Raw genomic sequence first — 20189 nt, forward strand, 5'->3', positions numbered from 1 at the left:
TTCCCTAGTCCCAAACATTGGGGAGCCCCACTGGTGTCCAGCCTAGTCTTCTGTGCTGATAAATTCCCTGTCCAGTGAGCCTGCACTTTCCGCTGAAGACAGGAAGTCCTGTCTTTCTAAGCCAGGCTTGGGCATTAAGTTTTGCGCCCAAGATCATTTCCTCTGGCTCCTCCATCAGAAGTCTGTCACCATCTTTCCTCTCTCACAGAGAAGGCAGCTTTGTGAGGGGTCTGGTCATTGCCTTGTGAAGAAGCTGCAACACGATGTTGGCGGGGATGCGGAGAAAGGGGAACCCTCCTACACTGTTGGTGGGAATGCAAGCTGGTGCAGCCACTCTGGAAAACAGTATGGGGGTTCCTCAGAAAGTTGAAAATAGAGCTACCCTACGATCCAGCAATTGCACTCCTGGGTATTTACCCCAAAGAGACAAATGTAGGGATCCGAAGGGGTACGTGCACCCCAATGTTTATAGCAGCGATGTCCACAATAGCCAAACTGTGGAAAGAGCCAAGATGTCCATCGACAGATGAATGGATAAAGAAGTGGTATATATACACAATGGAATATTATGCACCCATCAAAAGGAATGAGATCTTGCCATTTGCAACGACGTGGATGGAACTGGAGGGTGTTATGCTGAGTGAAATAAGTCAATCAGAGAAAGACATGTATCATATGACCTCACTGATATAAGGAATTCTTAATCTTAGGAAACAAACTGAGGGTTGCTGGAGTGGTGGGGGGTGGGAGGGACGGGGTGGCTGGGTGATAGACATTGGGGAGGGTATGTGCTATGGTGAGCACTGTGAATTGTGCAAGACTGTTGAATCACAGATCTGTACTTCTGAAACAAATAATACAACATATGTTAAGAAAAAAGAAAAAGATGGGCGCCTGGGTGGCTCAGTTGGTTAAGCGACTGCCTTCGGCTCAGGTCATGATCCTGGAGTCCCGGGATCGAGTCCCACATCGGGCTTCCTGCTCAGCAGGGAGTCTGCTTCTCCCTCTGACCCTCTTCCCTCTCGTGCTTTCTATCTCTCGTTCTCTCTCTCTCTCAAATAAATAAATAAAATCTTTAAAAAAAAAAAAGAAAAAGAAGAAGATAGCAGGAGGGGAAGAATGAAGGGGAGTAAGTCAGAGGGGGAGAAGAACCATGAGAGACAATGGACTCTGAAAAACAAACTGAGGGTTCTAGAGGGGAGGGGGGTGGGGGGATGGGTCAGCCTGGTGATGAGTATTACAGAGGGCACGTTCTGCGTGGAGCACTGGGTGTTATGCACAAACAATGAATCATGGAACACTACATCAAAAACTAATGATGTAATGTATGGTGATCAACATAACAGTAAAAAAATTAAAAAAAAAAAAAGCTGCAACACATCCCACCCCCTTCCAAGATGATGGATGACTTTTCCGATCTGACTCCCTTGACTCTGACTTTCAACCCCAATCCTTCTGGGACAATTCAGCAAGAGTCCTCCTGGATGCCTGTAGGTCACCCATCTTCTTTCTCCACCTTCATTCCTGTGGGACATTTCTGAAGCTGGAAGAGCAGCTTGGCCCATCTCTGGGGCTCCCCTGTTTGATTAGTCCGGGAAAGCCTGTTCAGGTTTTCCCTACCTGGCCATCGGAATGCTTGGGTAGTTTTCAGCTGAAATCTGTGACCAAAAATAGACATTCATTTGTATTTTAAGAGCTCAGTATGTCACCCTGATGACTGGATGCCTCGGTTTGCTGGCATTTCTTCCTTTTTTTTTTTTTTTTAACATTTTATTTATTTATTTGACAGAGAGAGAGAGACAGCGAGAGAGGAAACACAAGCAGGGGGAGTGGGAGAGGGAGAAGCAGGCTTCCCGCCGAGCAGGAAGGGGCTCGATGTGGGGCTCGACCCCAGGACCCTGGGATCATGACCTGAGCCGAAGGCAGACGCTTAACAACAGCCACCCAGGCGCCCCTGGCATTTCTTCCTAAAGAACCCTGTCGGGTCTCATGAAAGCTCTGCCCCTGGCAGTGGTGGGCACAGCCTGTATTCAAGGGGTGTTAGTATTAGGGAGGCCTCCCAATGGTGGGTGCAGAGCTGCCTCCCTCATCTAGCTCTTATGAACAATAATGCTGACATTTTCATCTCTGTCTGCCTAGCTCCCGCTTCTCACTGGGTGTGTGACTCAGAGTAATTAAAGGGAGTGACAATATTATCAGCCTTAAAGGACAATGGGGAACAGACTTTCCAATCAGGTGGGGGATGCTTTTATGCCACAGCTCAAGCTGAGACCCTGTAGGGGTTTCGATCTTATAATCTTTATAGCAGTAGGAATCATAAAGACCATGTTTTAGCTAAAATTGTAATTTTTAGATCCTTAACTTTTGTAAAGCCTCAAATGTTACTTTGAGTTCGTGGATAAATATTTCTGGGTACTGGACACTTTTCTAAGTTTAAAAAGTTTTAAACTTTGGTCACTAAGTCTACTTGTAATTTAGTCCTTATTCATTTAAAATAGCTATAAATTAACCAGATGGGTGATGTATTTAAATATAAAAAGATAATATCAAATATAAACTAATGGTGAAAAATAGCTAGATAGTTCTTGTTTTCCTGTCTTCTAGTTTTCTGGAGTCTAGAGAAAACAAAAGGTGTTACTTTGCTAATAATGGTAATTAACAAAAATAACTTAAGATGCTATTAGGCGTAATTACAGAGAGATGTAAGTATGTGTACAGATAACATGTAGTTTGTTTAAGGGAATTATTAGTTTATTATGACAGTAAATTCATTAGGATAGGTGCACTGTTGGATGTAATATGTTCATAAGGTTAATTATATTTTGAAAATAATTCATTTTTTAAAGTGTCTAATAAAAATAATAAAAAGGTTATACTGCAAATGTACAAATTTTAGTAACAATTTTTTGACTTGGGTTATACTACCTGCAGTGTTCAAGTTGGCTCAGTGAATTCATCCATAAGAAAGTTTTTTGTTTTTTGTTTTTTTTATTAAAAGATTTTATTTATTTATTCATGAGAGACAGAGAGAGGGAGAGAGAGGCAGAGGGAGAAGCAGGCTCCCAAGGAGCAGGGAGCCCGATGTGAGACTCGATCCCAGGACTCTGGGATCATGACCTGAGCCGAAGGCAGATGCTTAACCATCTGAGTCACCCAGGCACCCCGTAAGAAAGTTTTATAAATCCTTTACTGAGCACTGTCACATGGTTGGCACACACACAAAAATAAAATTAGAATTTAGGGGTTTTATGGTAAAATGATGTTATTTTGTGCCAGATACTTTTTTTTAATTCCAGTATAATGGATGTAGTGTTATATTAGTTTCAGGTGTACAATATATGGACTCAGCAATTCTGTATATGGCAAGATTTCAGTTTTTTGGGTTTTTTTAAGATTTTATTTATTTGACTCACAGAGAGAGAACACAAGCAGGGGGAGCGGCAGACAGAGGGAGAGGGAGAAGCAGGCTCCCCACTGAGCAGGGAGCCTGATTTGGGACTCGATCCCAGGACCCTGGAATCATGACCTGAGCCGAAGGCAGACGCTTAACCGACTGAGCCACCCAGGTGTCCCAAGATTTGTTTTTTATGGCTGAGTACAATTCCATTGTGTGTGTGTGTGTGTGTGTGTACATATATACACCACATCTTCTTTATCCATTCATCTGTCAATGGACACTTGGGTTGCTTCCATATCTTGGCTATTATAAGTAATGCTACAGTAAACATAGGGGTGCCTGTATCTTTTCAAATTACTGTTTTCGTTTTATTTGGGTAAATATCCTGTAGTGGAATTACTGGATCATGTGGTAGTTCTCTTTTTAACTTTTTTTGAAACATCCATACTGCTTTCCACAGTGGTTGTACCAATTTACCTTCCCAGGAACAGTGCACAGGGGTTTCTTTTTCTTCATGTCTATGAAACTTCCTTTTTGATACTAGTTGTTCTGACTCATATGAGGTGATATCTCATTGTGGCTTTGATTCGCAGTTCCCTGATGATGAGTGATGTTGAGCATTTTTTGTCTCTGCTGGCCATCTGTATGTTATGTCTGGTATACTCTCAATTCATCTTAACAAAAGTTCCTTATTTCTAAAAAAAAAAGTTAAGTTTCTAATAGCTATCTACTTTTTGTTGTGGTTTTCAAAATACTGTCTTGCAGTAACTTTTTCTTACGTTTGAAGTGTGATGTGTCCATATTTTGTCCTCTGACAATTCTTGCCCAAATTCAGAATAAAATGGCTAAAATGTCTTTTAGTCCTAAACTACCTTTGAGTTTCCTTGAATGGCCACCAGGTTACACAAAGATTTGCCCCGTCACCTTAGAAAGGATAAAAGCTATTAGGTTTTAGCCTTCTCTATGTTCTAATCAACTCAAAACTTGTGAGAGCCCTTTATCAAATTTAGGATAAAAAAACCACAAAACTGACAAAAGAAGTTCCATCTTCCTGAGTTAATTATGTATTGACTATATTAATATAAAAAAATTTGAATTTTATACTTTTCAGATTAAAAGAAACATACTACTGTCCAAGCAAAGACTGGTACAAGAACTGTCTATGGAGTGATTTTAAGCTTTCAACATCCTTGTCTATCAGTGACAATCACAGTACTTTAGGATTTAAGCCTACAGCTACTAGTTGATCAACGTCTTCACAGTTCATATGTTCTTAGGCCAAGGTAATCCTTCACTACATCCTCAGAAATTGTTATTCCTCAAAAGAGGCTTTCACTCTCTTCCACTCTGATTGCTACATTTGTTGGAGCTATTCAGTCTTCCCACCCTAGTAGAGGTAAGTAAATGTCTGTGATCTTCAACATTGGTGGGAAAATTTTAAAAGCCTCACCAATGTTTCTCATGCCATGACTTGTCTACAGCTGAATTCTGACAAAATTGTAGACAGTCTGAAGCCAAAGCCTCATGGAGCCCGCACACCCCTCCAAATAGACTGTACTCAATTGTCCCCAATGAGATATGTTTGGATTGTTACATATTCATTCATTCAAGGACAGATCCAAGATTTCTTGTGAGAAAATCACAGCTTTGATAGTGACCAAAAGTTCATGTTGCAACACTGTTGGACTCTGTTGAACTGTCCCCTGTGGTCTTTATCAGACTATTAAAGTTTTCCATCACTCCTTAAGGCAATTTTGTTTTCTAGAAATATTTATCGAAGTATAAACTTTTAGACAAAAAGTAATCTATCTTATTCCCTAACTTTGGCTTGTTTCTGCTTTCATTCTCATTACTTCTATTTTTTTACTTATTAAATTTGTCTTCTTCCTATTTTAAGCACAAGGCATAAATTTCTTAGGAATTACTTGAGCTACATCCCACGAACTTTGGTATGTAGAAACTTTTATCATTCAGTTGTTAATATTTCTAATTCCCCTTATGGTATCATCTTTGATGAGGTATTTTAGAATGTTTTAAATTTCCCATAGGGATTTTTTTCAAACCTGTTTTTGTCTGTTATTGCCTACATATTGTAGTACAAAGGTAGTCTGTATGACTGATTCTTCAGTATTTGCTACTTGTTTTATAACCCAGAACATGAATAGCATTTATATATATTCTTTATATGCTTGAGAAAAGCATATATCCTCTAGTTTGGAGATGTTTCTAAATGTTTATTAATTATATTATATATAAATCTTTTGTTGTAAAACAGAACTATTTTTGCTTCCCCACAAACTTCAGCATTAGGGGCTACACCCTGAAAGCCCCCAAGACCAAAGAGAAATATGAGCAACTTGGTACGATGCAGAGGAACCTTCAATAAATAGTAATAACTATCAATTACTGAACATTCTGAAGGGACACATTACACAGACTTTTTCATACAACACTCTGTTTAATCCCTATCTTACCATATTCCTGTAAAGCTGTGGTTCTCGTTTTATAAGAAACAAAGGTCGGGTAGTACAAACTTGCCTTATGTCACCCAAGAGGGTTAGACCCCAGGTCTGTGGGACTCCAAAGCCAGTGATCCACATCCCGGCAGACTGCTGCCCCAGGTTTATCCACCAACACTCAGAACTACCCTGATCAGCAGGGACATGGCACCAATCCTCTTTGGACTCAAGTAATGGCTTTTCTGTAAAGGTGTCCAGCAATACTCTTCAATCATGTTATTCAACTTGAACTCCTAACCTTCTAGACCAGTGCTGTCTGACGTCAAACAAAATTCAACCAGGTAAATCTGAAGATCTAGTTGGCTTTATTAAACAATTCATGAATCAGGCAGCATCCCATCCAACAAGCAGAGGGGAGCTCCAAGAGATTGAACAGAAAGGTTTCTAGGGAAGGGAGGTGGGGCAAGAAAGTTATTTGCAAAAGAAAATTGTTCCAGGCAAGGCTTTCCCTTAGGGGAAACAGGAGGGGGGTCTAATCAGGTAGATTACTCCATCCTCCTTTGGGGATGGAGAGGGCCCCTGTGGAAGACTCCTTGGCACCCATCAGAGAACTTGTGACTGACCAGGAAAGACTACATTTTTGGAGGAAGTTGAAACTGCAATTAGATTAGGTATTATGCCCGGGTTTGGGGACTTGGCCTAAGTAATACCACTTTGGGGCCCGTGGGTTTTCAACACCACACTTCTTGTGATAGAAAGAGTCTTCGATACCTGCACTACCCAACATGACAGCCACTTGTGGCTACCAAGCACTTGAAATACGGCTTGTGCAAGTGAAGATGTGAACTTTACATTACCATAATGGACTGTAGTTCTAAATAAGCTGAGGCCTCCTATTTTGTTTGGAGCAGTATCCCCAACACCTACAGCAGTGCCCAACATAAATGCATGTTCCATAGACATTCAGCACATAAACATTATTATCTAGACATTTCAGGAATACCTAAGTCCACAAACTATGCTATTTCCCATTATACCCCTACTTCTAAGCACATGGTGCCTGGCTCATAAATAAATGCTTTTTCTTTTTAATGGACGGACCTTCACTCTGACCAGCTCTCCATACTTCTAGCTCTCAGTTCTGCTATGGAAATCTCCCACCCCCTGCTCCACCAGGCCCTCCAGGAAGCTTGTACGTCTCCCAGCAAGGATCATAGCTCCATGACCTAAAGTCTGGTTCCTAGGTCACGTTGGTTGGAATGCTCTTCTCAGATTTCCTCAGGCCCGCAACACTTGACATGGCTCGTGCTTCCCATGCCGCATGTGAGGCGGGCATGACCTGGTGCCCGGTGGGACATGCCAAGTGTCTCCATGCACACTTTTTAAGTACTGGCCCACATTCTGCTGTTCCTCCACGGCAGCACACATTCCCAACCAGTCACAGCTTTCTCAGGTGGACCCAGATCCTTCCCTTGGCGTTTTTTCATGCAGCCACAACCAGCTGACTAAAGGCTGCTAAAAAAAAGTCAAGACAGTCCGCAGGGAAGACCAAAAAAAACACTTCTGACTTCTGGATGCCTGTGTCAGGAACTGGCTGGCAGAGTGAACACTTCAGCCATGAAGAACACCTGCCTGCCCCTGAAAAGGAGCCCATCAAGGTGTCAAATTCATCAAGGCAAGTTCAAGTGCAGAAATTGGACAATTAACTCCAGCCTTTCATCATGGCCTTTGGGACCTATTTCCTCACAGAGACCCATCCATCTATAATATGGGAATTAAAAAGTTCACACATGCACATCCTTAGACCATAATCACATTACTGCTATTATTGACTTACCACAATTATCTCCAAAAGCCTGACCTTGAGGATAGCCACAAGTTCCACCAACAGTGGCTGCTCCACCTTCACCCTGCTCCCTCCCGCCTTTACTCAGTAACCTGTCCTCTCAGGCTGACATCATGTATTTGACTCCCGAGGTTAAGATGACCAACTCCTTCCAGTTTGCCCAGGACTTTTCTGGATTTAACAATCAAGTCCCATGTCCTGGGAAACCCCTCAATCCCAGGCAAACCAGGTCGGTTGACCACAAAAGCAGGCATTTACTCATGAGCCAGGAGCCAGAACTCGGGCCAACCCAGCTTCCTCAGGGACATCAGTGCCTGCCTCACTCCAGCCCACTGTCACCAGCCACCCTTCAAAGCCCTGGCCTGACTATTCCTCGAACCTTCGATTCTTTCATGGGCCCTGAATCTGAGCCACCTACCGTCTCAGTCCTAATGCAACTACAGCCTGTGTGCCGAGCCCCAGGAGCATGACAGGAGAGGCTCAGGGGGTGAAAACAAGACTGGCCTGTGATCCACTTCTCCACGTGGCACATGGCTTGTTATGGACTTAAAAGTCAGGCACAGCGAGTCTGTAAGGTTTACTGAATGGTGGGCAGAGAGTAAAGTGATGAGCAGCTGCAATACAAGAGAAAAAGTCTTGGTCATTAAGATCATTCCAGGCACAGCAGAGGGACACGGGGCCTGGCCTTCCCTGTCCATGGCTTCTCAGGGCACTGTTGTCAAGACTCAGCCAGCTGACGTGGACCCCAGCCCCAGCGCTTTCCCTCTGATCCCCTATGTGGAGTGAAGAGTTGATCCATGATGCTCTGTGTCACAGCAGGAGGTGCTCTGGGGATGCCTTCTGCAGGGACTCCCTCACCATCCTGTTCCTCTGCTGTCCACTAACACCAAGAGAATCTAAAAAAGAAAGGACAGGTGAGACCAATGGTTTGAAGTTCCCACCCAGAGATACAAACCAGCTTACCCGCTGCCCATGGGTCCCCAGTGCTTGGCAGTAACTCACCTTGGGGAGACATATCAGCAAACCCAGATCCCAAGTCATCCCAAGGGTCCCTGACTCATGGCCTTGGGACTTACTTCAACAGCTCCTGATCTAAGGCTGACCTATGAGGGAGAAGCAGCATACGAGCATTCAGTCTCCGTTGCCTCCTTCCCCCGTGACATCACTGAGGGTCCCCATCAACTGGGCCTAAGTGCCCAGTTTATGCATACCATACTATATTATCACCAGAATAAAAAAGAATAAAGGAAAAACATCTTAAAAGTCGTTTTTATAATAAATCGTTTTCTTTCAAGCAGTTCACGATCAGGGCAACTGACTACATACAGCAATCCACAGGAAGACAGCTCACCGCTCAGTTGGGGGCTTGACCCTGAGGTCCCACTGCATCTTGAGCAAAGGGATGGACCACCATCCTCAGCAGCTTTCCCCAACATTGTCATGCCTTGTCTGCCCAGCCTGTCACAAGGCCCCAGCACCTGCCACCCTGTTCTGCAAAGACCCACTTAACATGACCCAGCCAAGAAAGGCGAATGCAAGATAAACTTCCAATGAGACTTGTTCTGGTTAGGTGCCCAGACCTGTGAAAATCAGCACTGCCAGACCCACTTGACGGAGAAATGAGAAAACATCACGAATGCTTGAGGATACCGTGCAAGAGAACCCCAACTCAATCCCTAGGACTCTACACTCAGAGGTTCGAATTACCAGATCTGGAGTGGGGCATGGGGTGATTTTTTTCAGAATGTTCACCATTTTCCCTTAAATCCCCCAGGCTGGCTGAGGAGTCTGACCAGGAACTAGGCTGTGGGACAGGACAGGCCCCTGATGCAAAGGGGGCAGAGAGCAGGTGTGAAAGACAAGGGGACTCTGGGTTCTTCGACAGCTCCTGGGCACCAGGTGGTTCACATGTGTTATCACTACCGCCACCTCATCGCTGAGATGGGAGCAAAACTACCTGGCACAACAGGATCCCATCTGCAAACACGAGACCCCAATGTAAAGGGAAGAGATCTTGGGAACTAGAAAGGAGCCCTCGATCAAAAGTGGGGGGGGGGTCAAAGGGATGGACACCTTGACCTCACCTCCAACCTCACCACCCTTATTACCTGGGAGCCAAGACATTCCTCTCAGGGGCACCAAGCTGTCTCTCTCAGGAGCACCAGGCTGATCTCTCAGGGGCACCAGCAGGCTGTCTGAGTCCAGAGAGTGAAGACACCACTGCGGGGTTTCTGCTTCCGGAACTCATCGGCAGGTGCACAGCACAGAAGGCAGCCAGTCAGCCTGCTGCGGATGGATGACCGCACCGAGCGCCCAGTCAGCAACAATACCCTCATAGACGTGAGCCAGAAAGCAGGCTAGGAAGTCTGCCACCTGTAGTCCATAAATACAGACCTCAGAGATCCACAGGCCTGAGAAATTCTTCTTCAGCCAACCCCCGGGGTCACCCGTTTCAAAAGAACCCACAAAGCACAGAAGTCAGCAGAAGGGGAGCTACAGACAGGGTGGTCAGTCAACACGCTCTCCTCCCACCAGTGACTGACGAGAACCACCCCAGCTTCTGGCAGACCATGACGAATAAGAACTTCTTTATCGACTCACCATAGACAGAACCCCCCCATGCCCCTATAGCAGGCCCCATCTGTACTTTCTTTCTCCATTTATTTAACATCACAGCTCCTGGAGAAGCAACCCACGCTGTGCTCAAGAAAGGGTAAAGGAGCAAAGACAACACACACGTGAGCAATGGAACCACATGCTGTCCTGACTGATCGCTCTTCTGGGCTAGCCCCCACTCCCGTAAGTACTGATGCGCTCTTCCGGGCTAGCCCCCACTCCCGTAAGTACTGATGCGCTCTTCTGGGCTAGCCTCCACTCCCGTAAGTACTGATGCGCTCTTCCGGGCTAGCTTCCACTCCCATAAGTTCATAAAGTCGAACCCAGGATTTGCGATGCTCACGTGTGCCCTCCAGCGCTATTATGAACTTAGTCTGGGGTGAGGGCCACATAGAAATGTATAGACTGATTTCTGACAAGAGGATCTGTAACATGAGAACAGAATGAGCCCCCAGAGGTCAGGGGGCTAGCCCAGTCACTGCATCCCACAAGGCCCAAGCTCTGAAGGGAACGGCAGAAAGAAAGCTAGTGTAGGAAAGTTCCAGGGCTTGGAAGGGGATGGCTGGCTGGACCCTTCAAACACAGGAACCTTTTTCAGTGATTCCTCTCCCTACACTATCAATGACCAGGGCAAAGACAGCAGGCAGTCACTTTTGGGTGCAGGAGCAGAAAAGTGCAGAAAGAGAGCCAGGAAGGATGGGAGGCTGGTGTCAGGGGCTTGAGTGAGGGAGAGCAGCCCAGCCAAACACAGAGCCCCAGCAGCTTCTGTTGTACCCTGCAGAGACCCTGCAACACCTCCCTGCCCCAGAAGAGTCAAGATGCTTCCAGCATAAAAAATTGGAAATGCTGGTGTGCCTGAGTGGCACAGATGGTTAAGCGACCGATTCTTGGGTTTCAGCTCAGGTCGTGACCTCATGGGTTGTGGGATTGTGCCCTGCATTGGGTTCTACGCTGAGTGCAGTCTGTTGGAGTTTCTCTCTCCCTCTTCCTCTGCTCCTCCCCGCCACTCTCTCTCTGAAATAAATAAATCTTTAAAAAAAAAAAATCGGAAATGCTTTTGGGTTAGAAAAGATCAGGATCCTATGGTTACAACACCACCATGAGAAATTTTCTAAAACCCTTCACAGCTACCCCAGCTATGTTTTTCAGATGAAGTAGAGATTAAGAATAGGTCACAAAGGTAGATAAGTTTGGAGGCCGGACCAGGGTCTCTGGTGCCTAAACCTACATGCTTTCCCTCAGGGCATGCTGCTGACACTAGGAAGGGAGCTGCCCCAAGGAGCCCTTCACCTACCTGAGCAGCTTTCTAGAGGCCCGTCCCCTCTCAGTACGTGAGGCATTGCCCACAGCAAGGACTCAACTGCGAGCTCACAGGATGCCTACTGTCATCTTACTTCCTCATCCAAACCCCAGGGTACATGTATGTGACCTGACAGATGCACAAAACAAACTTCCAGAGAGAGGTCTGAGCACCTTACCTCGGGCCCCACAGCCTACCGCAGGCTGGTAAAATGACACCTCCCAGGGAGCCTCTGCACACACAGACCCACCTGCAAGACACAACGCACGAGTGAGCACTCACAGCAGGCCCTCGTGGGCACAGTGGCCGGCAAATAACAGCACCCACAAACGTGGCCTGTTGCTACTAGTATCCACTAGTACCACACGACTGTCTTAGGGACAAGAACAACTTAACCCTAGAAAGGGGTCTGCGGATCACCTGTCACAGGAGTAACGTCAGTGCTAACCTATGGGCCAGAGATCAATCTGCTGCTAAGCAGTCTATGTCAAAAGGTTGTTGAGGCCAGGTTTTGGGGAGCGTGCCATGCTGACTGGCAGTGATGAGCATAGAACAGGAGGGGTAACAGGTAGTGGGAGGGACCCATTTCCTCCACCTAGTGTGTAAGGGCAGCTTATGTATGTATCAACTAGGATGTGTGCTGCCCAGCTGGATCACCACTCCATTCCCTGCCCCTCAATCTAAGGGCTGAGGAACATCACCCCCTGTGGACCACGGGCCCAGCCCATGACCAGGACGAGAGAGAACCAACACTTCCGGAGAGAGGAGGATGCCTCAGTCTTGAGCAGGCTGGTTGGCTCAATGGCACTGTCTTCCCACTAACACGCCACAATGGGATGAGCCCACTGCCTCACCACGTGGCACCTTGTCTCCTACATCTTGTTTTATCCAAGAGCTACATGTCATGCAGCAAGACAGAGGCACTGCCTCAACATCACAGCAAAGGGGGCATGACAAGCAAATCACCAATGTCCAGTATGACCAGGGCTGAGAGGTGGGGCTGAGGGTGTGGGAAGAGGTACGATGGGGAGGCAGAGAAAGCTTCCTGGGGGAGCCCTGGGAGAAGAGGGACCCCTATCATGGCTCTACCACTGGCCCATGAACAGAAACACCCTGAGGTGTTACCCTGCTCAGCGAAAAAGGCATTGAGTGAGCCACAAAGCGCCAGATATGAGGAAGTAACACCAATTGGTGGGAAGAAAGATGTGTTTGAAAGCTCCAGAGTTTGGAAGGGACAGGATGGGCCCTTCTAACACGGGGAAGCGCTTTCAGCAACTCTTCTCCCTGCACTATCAATGACCAGGCCACGGCAGCCCATGATCACTTTTGAATGCAGGTGCAGAAAAGGGCGGCGAGTGGGCTGAGAAGGGAAGCCTTGTTGGGCAGCAGCCTGGGAACTGGCCTGACCCTGGAGCCTTGGCACACAGGCCCGTGACCAGACTGACAACCCGAGATCACAGAAGCTGCCCCTCGCTTGCACGGACGATTTACCACTCCCACCCAAGAGATGAAGTGAAGACTAATGGTGCAGAAATACTGAGGATTCGTTGTTCTGGAAGATGGGGTGTGAGTGGTCATACAATGAGCACTCAGCTGGGCACCAGACATGAATCTCGGTTTGCCTCTGAAATGCAGCCATCTGACCATCCCGATACTGCCACTTTCCACGTCACAGGAGCCTTCATCAGGGGCTCTCAGGAGCAGAAGAGGGCCCAGGCCTGTGCCCACTGGCTCGAGGGGACACAGACAGCCGGGAACACTGGGAAGCAGCCTTCACCTGCACTCATTCCCACACCTCATCACCTGAACGCATCCAGCCTCAGCCCACACGGACTTAAGCTCTCGAGAACCAGGCAGGACACCACTTACCTGGGACCTCCTGATCAAGTTCTCCCTGAGGTCGCCTCTCACATCCGTGGAACAGCAGTCACAAGACACTCCTGCAGGGGACAAGAAGCACTTGGCACTGCTTTACGTGTCCAGGAAACCGCTATGCTCACCAACAGGAAAACACTAGGGGAATCTGGGTCTTGGGCGGTGAATGCACTGAAAGCCTGCCTCCCTCCATCTACCTCATGCTCTGTCACCTAAGGCTGTCCCATTCTGGAACCCCTGAACATAAAGAAAGCCTTATAACTTTTCCTTTGCTTGCCTTACCAATGACCAGGACATGGGCAGCCTGTAACCCCCTCAAACACAGGGGCAGAAAGGGACACAGAGCGGCTGATATTAGAGACTAGTGTCAGAAGAACACAGCTGTGGCTGCACAACCAACTCAGACATGCAATGAGGCAGGACCCACCCTCGTGCTCCCTGTGAGGCTTTTTAAAGCCTCACAAAAACAGAAACCATCCTGAGCCAGGCACGGAGAGCACGCAAGAAACACAGGTGCCCAGAGGCACCTAAAAGATGGTGAGGAGGAGGAAGTGTGGGAAAGCTCCAGAGTTTGGAAGGGACAGGAAGGGACCCTCCAAACACGGGGAAGTGCTTTCAGCAACTCCTCTCCCTGCACTATCAATGACCAGGACACAGACAGACCATGATCACTTTCGAATGCAGGTGCAGAAAAGGCAGAAGGTGAGCCTGGAAGAAAAGCCCCTATTAGCCCCCAGCTGCCCCGCCAAGCCCAGGACCATCATCACTTCTTGTAAAGATTCCACCTCCCATCACCAAAGGGAAGACTAACTCCTGGCAAAAATACCGACATCGTTTATTCACCCCACACATACAGCCTGAGTACCTACTACGTGTCAGGCACCCTGGGCTCAAAAACAAAGGACACACACGAGACCTCTGTCCTCCAGAGCTCTGGCAGTTTCCCCACTTAAAAGTAAAGCTTAGGACAAGGAAGGAACTGAGCCAAGGTTATGCGGCTGGCCAGGGGTGGGCTGAACCAGGATCTGAACCCAGACCTCTCTGACCCCAAACCCACCCCACCTACCACACCACACCCCCTTCTGCACAAGGGCTTTGCAAGAAGGGTCTCAGAACCTGAGCTCCAGGACCACCCTCTCCCCTCCCCCCTCACCGCGCTGTGGCAGGAAGGCAAGGAGCTCCCCGGTCAAGGTGCTCACGCGCAGCAGCACTTACCCAGCAGGCCTCACCCCTGCACACAAGGGCGGCATCAGGAGCTGCGGATCAGGGTCCTGCAGGGCAGAAAGGGCTGCTGCCTGCGGCACGGCCCGCAAAGCCGTCCAAGGGACAGTCTCCATCTGCTCCCAAGAGAGCCGCAGAGCCCGCACGGCCTGGGCACGGGAGAGAACCGGGAAGGGGCTTTAGTGCCAAGCAGGGAGGCAGGAATCACACGCTGCCCCTCCGCGGCCCCGCGAGCGCCCCCACCTGAAAGCTCAAGACAACCGCTCTGCACAACCCGGGCTTTCACACTCCGTTAAAGACAGGTGACGCCAAAACGGGTTCACACTCCTCAGGTCACTCCGTAGGCAACCGATGAACGGCTCTGGGGGACTCAAGGCCCGGAGCCGGGGGTGGGTGAGTGCGTGAAAACCGCGGGGTCCGGGGCGCCCCTCGGGCCCGGGAACACAAGCGGCTGCGCGGCCCGCGCGTCGCCGGACCCGCTGCTGGTCGTTAGCGCGACCGGAGTCTTCCCCGCGGGCGGGCTGAGGGCGGGGGATCGGACCCGGGGCCCCTTTCTCGAGGACCCGCCTCCCGAGAGATCCGCACCCGGCGGAGGGGCCGGACACGGAGCCAGGAGCCGGGCCCGAAATCCGGGCTGACCTCCGCCGGCTCTCCCCGTCCTCCTCCGGGCCTCAGTTTCTCCTTAAGATGGTGGGGCCGCAGACCACGCGCCCAGCGATCCCCGCAGTGGACTCACCCCGGGCACCGCGACTACGACGCAGGACAGCGGCGCTGACAGAGCCGACAGCGCGGGAAGGTGCGGATGTCTGGGGATTGCGGGAAATGGACCCGGGCAGCGTGGCACTGCGCTGTATGGGGCCGGCGGCAGCAGCGACAACAGCAGGAAACGCCTCACCCGCCCAGCGCCAGCGGAAATACAGCTGGAGCCCAGGCTGCGGCCTAGAGCGGCGTTTCGCGGGGCGGATCCCGTGCAACCGATCCTGTCGCGCCCCCTGGTGGCGCGGAGCTCAAATTCCGACTCCGTAGGGCTTGAGATCCTTTCCTAGAGCAGCCTGGAATTTTGGAAATACATTCCCTCACTTATTTTGCTTTTCTCTTTATTCTGTTTTTGCCACTGGTTTGTCATTAATTTACAGGAATGGTTACTCTTGCACGTGAGGAGCTGTTATTAGCAAGAGCTCATGCTGATTGCAGGTTGTCTGGACAAGAGGGTTCTTGCCTGCTTGACCACTGCATTCACAGTACCTAGTTTAGTGGCTGGCACAATTGAACAAATGAAAGAATTCTGACCATATATTTGGACATCGCCAGTTAAAATATTGTTCTAATGACCTGAAACTGGAACGTGAGAGTGACAAGGAGATAAACCTAGAGAGGGGGGCAGGTGCTTTGCTAAACTCAGTCCCAAAAATGAGTCCTTGAAGCAGGAAGGACTTGATCAGATTTGCAGAGCGGTAAAGACGACAGATAGAAGCCTCGTGCTCCCGACAGGACACTGCAGACACGCTTGAGAAGAGGCTCGTGGTTCCCAAACCTCACAGGCACAAACACTGCCTGCACCCTGGGTCATGTGTATCCCTTAAACCTAAGGCAACCCTGCCACTAACTCAGCCCACATTCGGAAGTATAAACAGCCCACTCTTGTGCCCGAGGAGGGGGCCCCCCAAGTCAGATTCCTGGAACTGACTAGGTCAGCACAGAGTGGATATCCAGGCCTGACCAATGCAACCGAGGTAAGCACACTCTATATTGTGTACCTGGGAGAAGACTGTGGGAACGTTGGGGAATTCTGTGATAGGTAGGGACCATGGATGCTGTAGCTCTGAGGACACTGGACCAAAGGGTCAGGTGCGCACACTTGAGCACACCTGTTCTTGCCTGCCTCCTGTTCTCGCTCTTATGCTCTGTGTGACCTTGACTAAATGACCTAACTCCTCAGCCCAGCTTGAGTTTTCCTTTTCTGAAAAATGGACAAAATCATAGCTTTCTCCTCAGAGCATTGCTTCGAGAATTATGTGAAATGATACATATCAAAAGCAAAGCACAGAGCAAATGGCCAAGCATGCAGTTGCTATACTCTAGTATTTCTGAGAAAGCCAGGTTTCTGTCACTGAAAGGACACTGTAAGGCTGAGAGAATGTGCTATGTTGAGAAAGTCTAAGGCAGCACTGTCAGTAGAAATATAATGCTAGCCACATATGTAATTTAAAATGTTCTGGGGTCCCTGGGTGGCTCAGTTGGTTGAATGTCTGCCTTCAGCTCAAGTCATGATCCTAGAGTCCTGGGATCACCCCGCTTCAGGTTCCCTGCTCAGCAGGGAGTCTGCTTCTCCCTCTGCCCCTCCAGCCCCGCTCCCTCTCTCTCTGAAATAAATAAATTAAATCTTTAAAAATAAATAAATAAAAATAGAATGTTCTAAGAGCCACATTAAAAAGGCACAAAAAAGGGTGAAATTAATTTTAATACTCTATTTTATTTAAGCCAATATAACCAAAATATTGTCATTTCAGCATTTTTTAATATCTTTAAATTATTAACGAGATATTTGCTATCTGTTTTCTCTGACTAAGTCTTTAGGATCTGGCGCATGCTCAACACTGACATTTGGACCAGCGACATTCCCAGTGCTCCATTAGCCACCGTGGCCGCTGGCTGCTGTGTTCATCAGCACAGGTCTAAAGCCATCTGGCTTTGATCAGCTCTTGCAAGCCAGAGGAGAGAAGCAGCAAGCAGGAGGCTGAGAGCATGGCCCTTCCACAGAGCCCAGCACTCCATGAGCCTGGGACATCCTAGGAGGAGCAGGGCTTCCTGCACGGCTCAGGCTGGGGGCCTTATTGTCCCAAGCTGGAGTTTAAGGCAAGGGTACCCTAAGAAGATTTAAAAAAAGGGCAGTGCCGCTTTTCTGCCTGTGGACACCACCGAGCAAGCATCGTTAAAGTCTCCCTTCCCACCGCCGTCATGTCTAAGTCAGAGTCTCCCAAAGAGCCTGAACAGCTGCGGAAGCTCTTCAACGGAGGTTTGAGCTTTGAAACAACCGATGAGAGTCTGAGGAGCCATTTTGAGCAATGGGGAACGCTTACGGACTGTGTGGTAATGAGAGATTCAAACACCAAGCACTCCAGAGGCTTTGGGTTTGTCACGTATGCCACTGTGGAGGAGGTGGATGCAGCCATGAATGCAAGGCCACACAAGGTGGATGGAAGAGTTGTGGAACCAGAGGGCTGTCTCAAGATCCTCAAAGACCTGGTGCCCACTTAACTGTGAAAAAGATTTTTGTTGGTGGCATTAAAGAAGACACTGAAGAACATCATCTAAGAGATCATTTTGAACAGTATGGGAAAACTGAAGTGATCGAGATCATGGCTGACCGAGGCAGTGGCAAAAAGAGAGGTTTTGCTTTTGTAACATTTGATGACCATGACTCTGTAGACAAGACTGTCATTCAAAAATACCATACTGTGAATGGCCACAAGTGTGAAGTAAGGAAAGCGCTATCTAAGCAAGAGATGGCTAGTGCTTCATCCAGCCAAAGAGGTCGAAGTGGTTCTGGAAACTTTGGTGGTGGTCGTGGAGGTGGTTTTGGTGGGAATGACAACTTTGGTCGTGGAGGGAACTTCAGTGGTGGAGGTGGCTTTGGTGGCAGTCGAGGTGGTGGTGGATATGGTGGCCGTGGGGATGGCTGTAACGGATTTGGTAATGATGGAAGCAACTCTGGAGGTGGCGGAAGCTATAATGACTTTGGCAATTACAACAATCAATCCTCAAATTTTGGACCCATGAAAGGAGGAAATTTTGGAGGCAGAAACTCTGGCCCCTATGGTGTGGAGGCCAATACTTTGCCAAACCACGAAATCAAGGTGGCCATGGTGGTTCCAGCAGCAGCAGTAGCTACGGCAGTGGCAGAAGGTTTTAATCACTGCCAGGAAACAAGGCTTAGCAGGAGAGGAGAGCCAGAGAAGTGACAGGGAAGCTACAGGTTACAACAGATTTGTGAACTCGGCCAAGCACAGTGGTGGCAGGGCCGAGCTGCTACAGAGAAGACATGTTTTAGACAATACTCATGTGTATGGCCAAAAAACTCGAGGACTGTATTTGTGACTAATTGTATAACAGGTTATTTTAGTTTCTGTTCTGTGGAAAGTGTAAAGCATTCCAACAAAGAGTTTTAATGTAGATTTTTTTTTTGCACCCATGCTGTTGATTGCTAAATGTAATAATCTGATCATGACGTTGAATAAATGTGTCTTTTAAAAAAAAAAAACATAAAATAAAAAATAAAAAAAGGGCAGTGCCACGATTCAATCCTAGATTGTTCTCCTGCATCCCTTGCTCCCGTGATGCCAGGGAGGGGATCTGGGGCTGTTTATTTGTACATCCCCAATGCCTAGAGGAGGCTGGGCATCTAAGAGGTGTGGCTGATGCTTGTTAATCGTTAGTGTAACCGGATGTTAAAATGGACATTTCAGCAAGGCACCAAGGAGGCACCACGATATAGGAATGAACAGCTCAGCAACAACAAATTGCTGTTGTGGTAAGCAAATTGTGGCCCAATACTGGCAATCTGTGAAGGTTCCACCTGAAAAAATGGCAGCTGCCTTCCAAAGAAGGTGTTGAACGGGATGCAGAATTTAGGAAAAAACTGAACAATGCTCGTGACTCCGAATTCTCTAAGCTGAGGGTATTAGCAGTACAGTTAGATATTAAAAAGAGAGCGAATTATGAATTCTATTTCTTAAGACAGTTCCACACCCTGCCCCAAAGAGGGAGAACAGGAGTACCTGAGTATCAGGGGTTCCGGCAGAAACACGTGGGAGCTTGATATATGTTACCAGGAGTTAGAGAGCACAGGGGAGCCAGGCCTGACTCACTCCTCAGTCCAAGGTTCATCATTTTCTTCAGCAGGTGTAGCATCTGTGGTAGTGAGGCAGGTAGACTAGGGAAATGTTGGGTAGCGGCCGGAGGAAGAAAGACAAGGAACAGGGAGGGAACTGGCCTCACACCTGTTGAATAACGGGACGCCTGCGGCCATAAGAAGCGTGAGAAACCAGCACGATGCGCAACTGCGGCACGCATGCGCAAAAGCCCCAGTTAGCCTGCAGTTGATGGAGAATGACCCCTCCACTGGGGGCGCTAGAGGACTCCTCCTCGTAGATGTTGTCCACCGCTCGTGCGCAAGAGAAAAATCAGACTGCGCCTGCGCAGAGTGATTGGTCTCGAGCATGCGTAATGACATATGGAGTGCTTGGAACTATTTCTAGAACCCTACAAAAATATTCCACCCCTTGATTATAGCTGCCTGTGAGAATCAGAATCCCAATTTGAGAAACATGGCAGAGGATCACAAGGGGAAGAGAGGGAAAAATGAAATAAGACAAAACTAGAGAGGGAGACAAATCATAAGAGACTCAATCTCAGGAAACAAACTGAGGGTTGCTGGAGTGGAGGGGGGGTGGGAGGGATGGGGTCGCTGGGTGA

General features: G+C 48.2%; 1 long non-coding RNA gene and 3 other non-coding genes across 5 annotated transcripts; all 4 read right to left on the minus strand.

Moving 5' to 3' along the window:
• Window positions 1–6198: 6198 nt before the first annotated feature.
• Window positions 6199–19717, minus strand: LOC114203310 (uncharacterized). Of its 2 annotated transcripts, XR_015769009.1 has the most exons (8): window positions 19493–19717; window positions 15451–15766; window positions 14709–14863; window positions 13488–13558; window positions 11797–11868; window positions 9811–10075; window positions 8705–8805; window positions 6199–8598 (listed from the first exon to the last, which is right to left on the minus strand). It is a non-coding gene; the product is annotated as an uncharacterized LOC114203310 (long non-coding RNA). The 2 variants fall into 2 exon arrangements; XR_015769010.1 differs by lacking the exons at window positions 15451–15766; window positions 19493–19717 and adding an exon at window positions 14958–15423.
• LOC114204240 (small nucleolar RNA SNORA71) lies at window positions 10848–10983 on the minus strand. Its single transcript, XR_003608143.1, has one exon. It is a non-coding gene; the product is annotated as a small nucleolar RNA SNORA71 (small nucleolar RNA).
• On the minus strand, window positions 12825–12956 carry LOC114204239 (small nucleolar RNA SNORA71). Its single transcript, XR_003608142.1, has one exon. It is a non-coding gene; the product is annotated as a small nucleolar RNA SNORA71 (small nucleolar RNA).
• Window positions 14046–14179, minus strand: LOC114223234 (small nucleolar RNA SNORA71). The gene has a single exon (XR_003612104.1). It is a non-coding gene; the product is annotated as a small nucleolar RNA SNORA71 (small nucleolar RNA).
• Window positions 19718–20189: the final 472 nt, after the last annotated feature.

Source organism: Eumetopias jubatus, unplaced genomic scaffold (assembly GCF_037043125.1).
Source record: "Eumetopias jubatus isolate StellerSeaLion01/CBP00866 unplaced genomic scaffold, mEumJub1_p1.0 scaffold_9, whole genome shotgun sequence".
Taxonomy (NCBI): domain Eukaryota; kingdom Metazoa; phylum Chordata; class Mammalia; order Carnivora; family Otariidae; genus Eumetopias; species Eumetopias jubatus.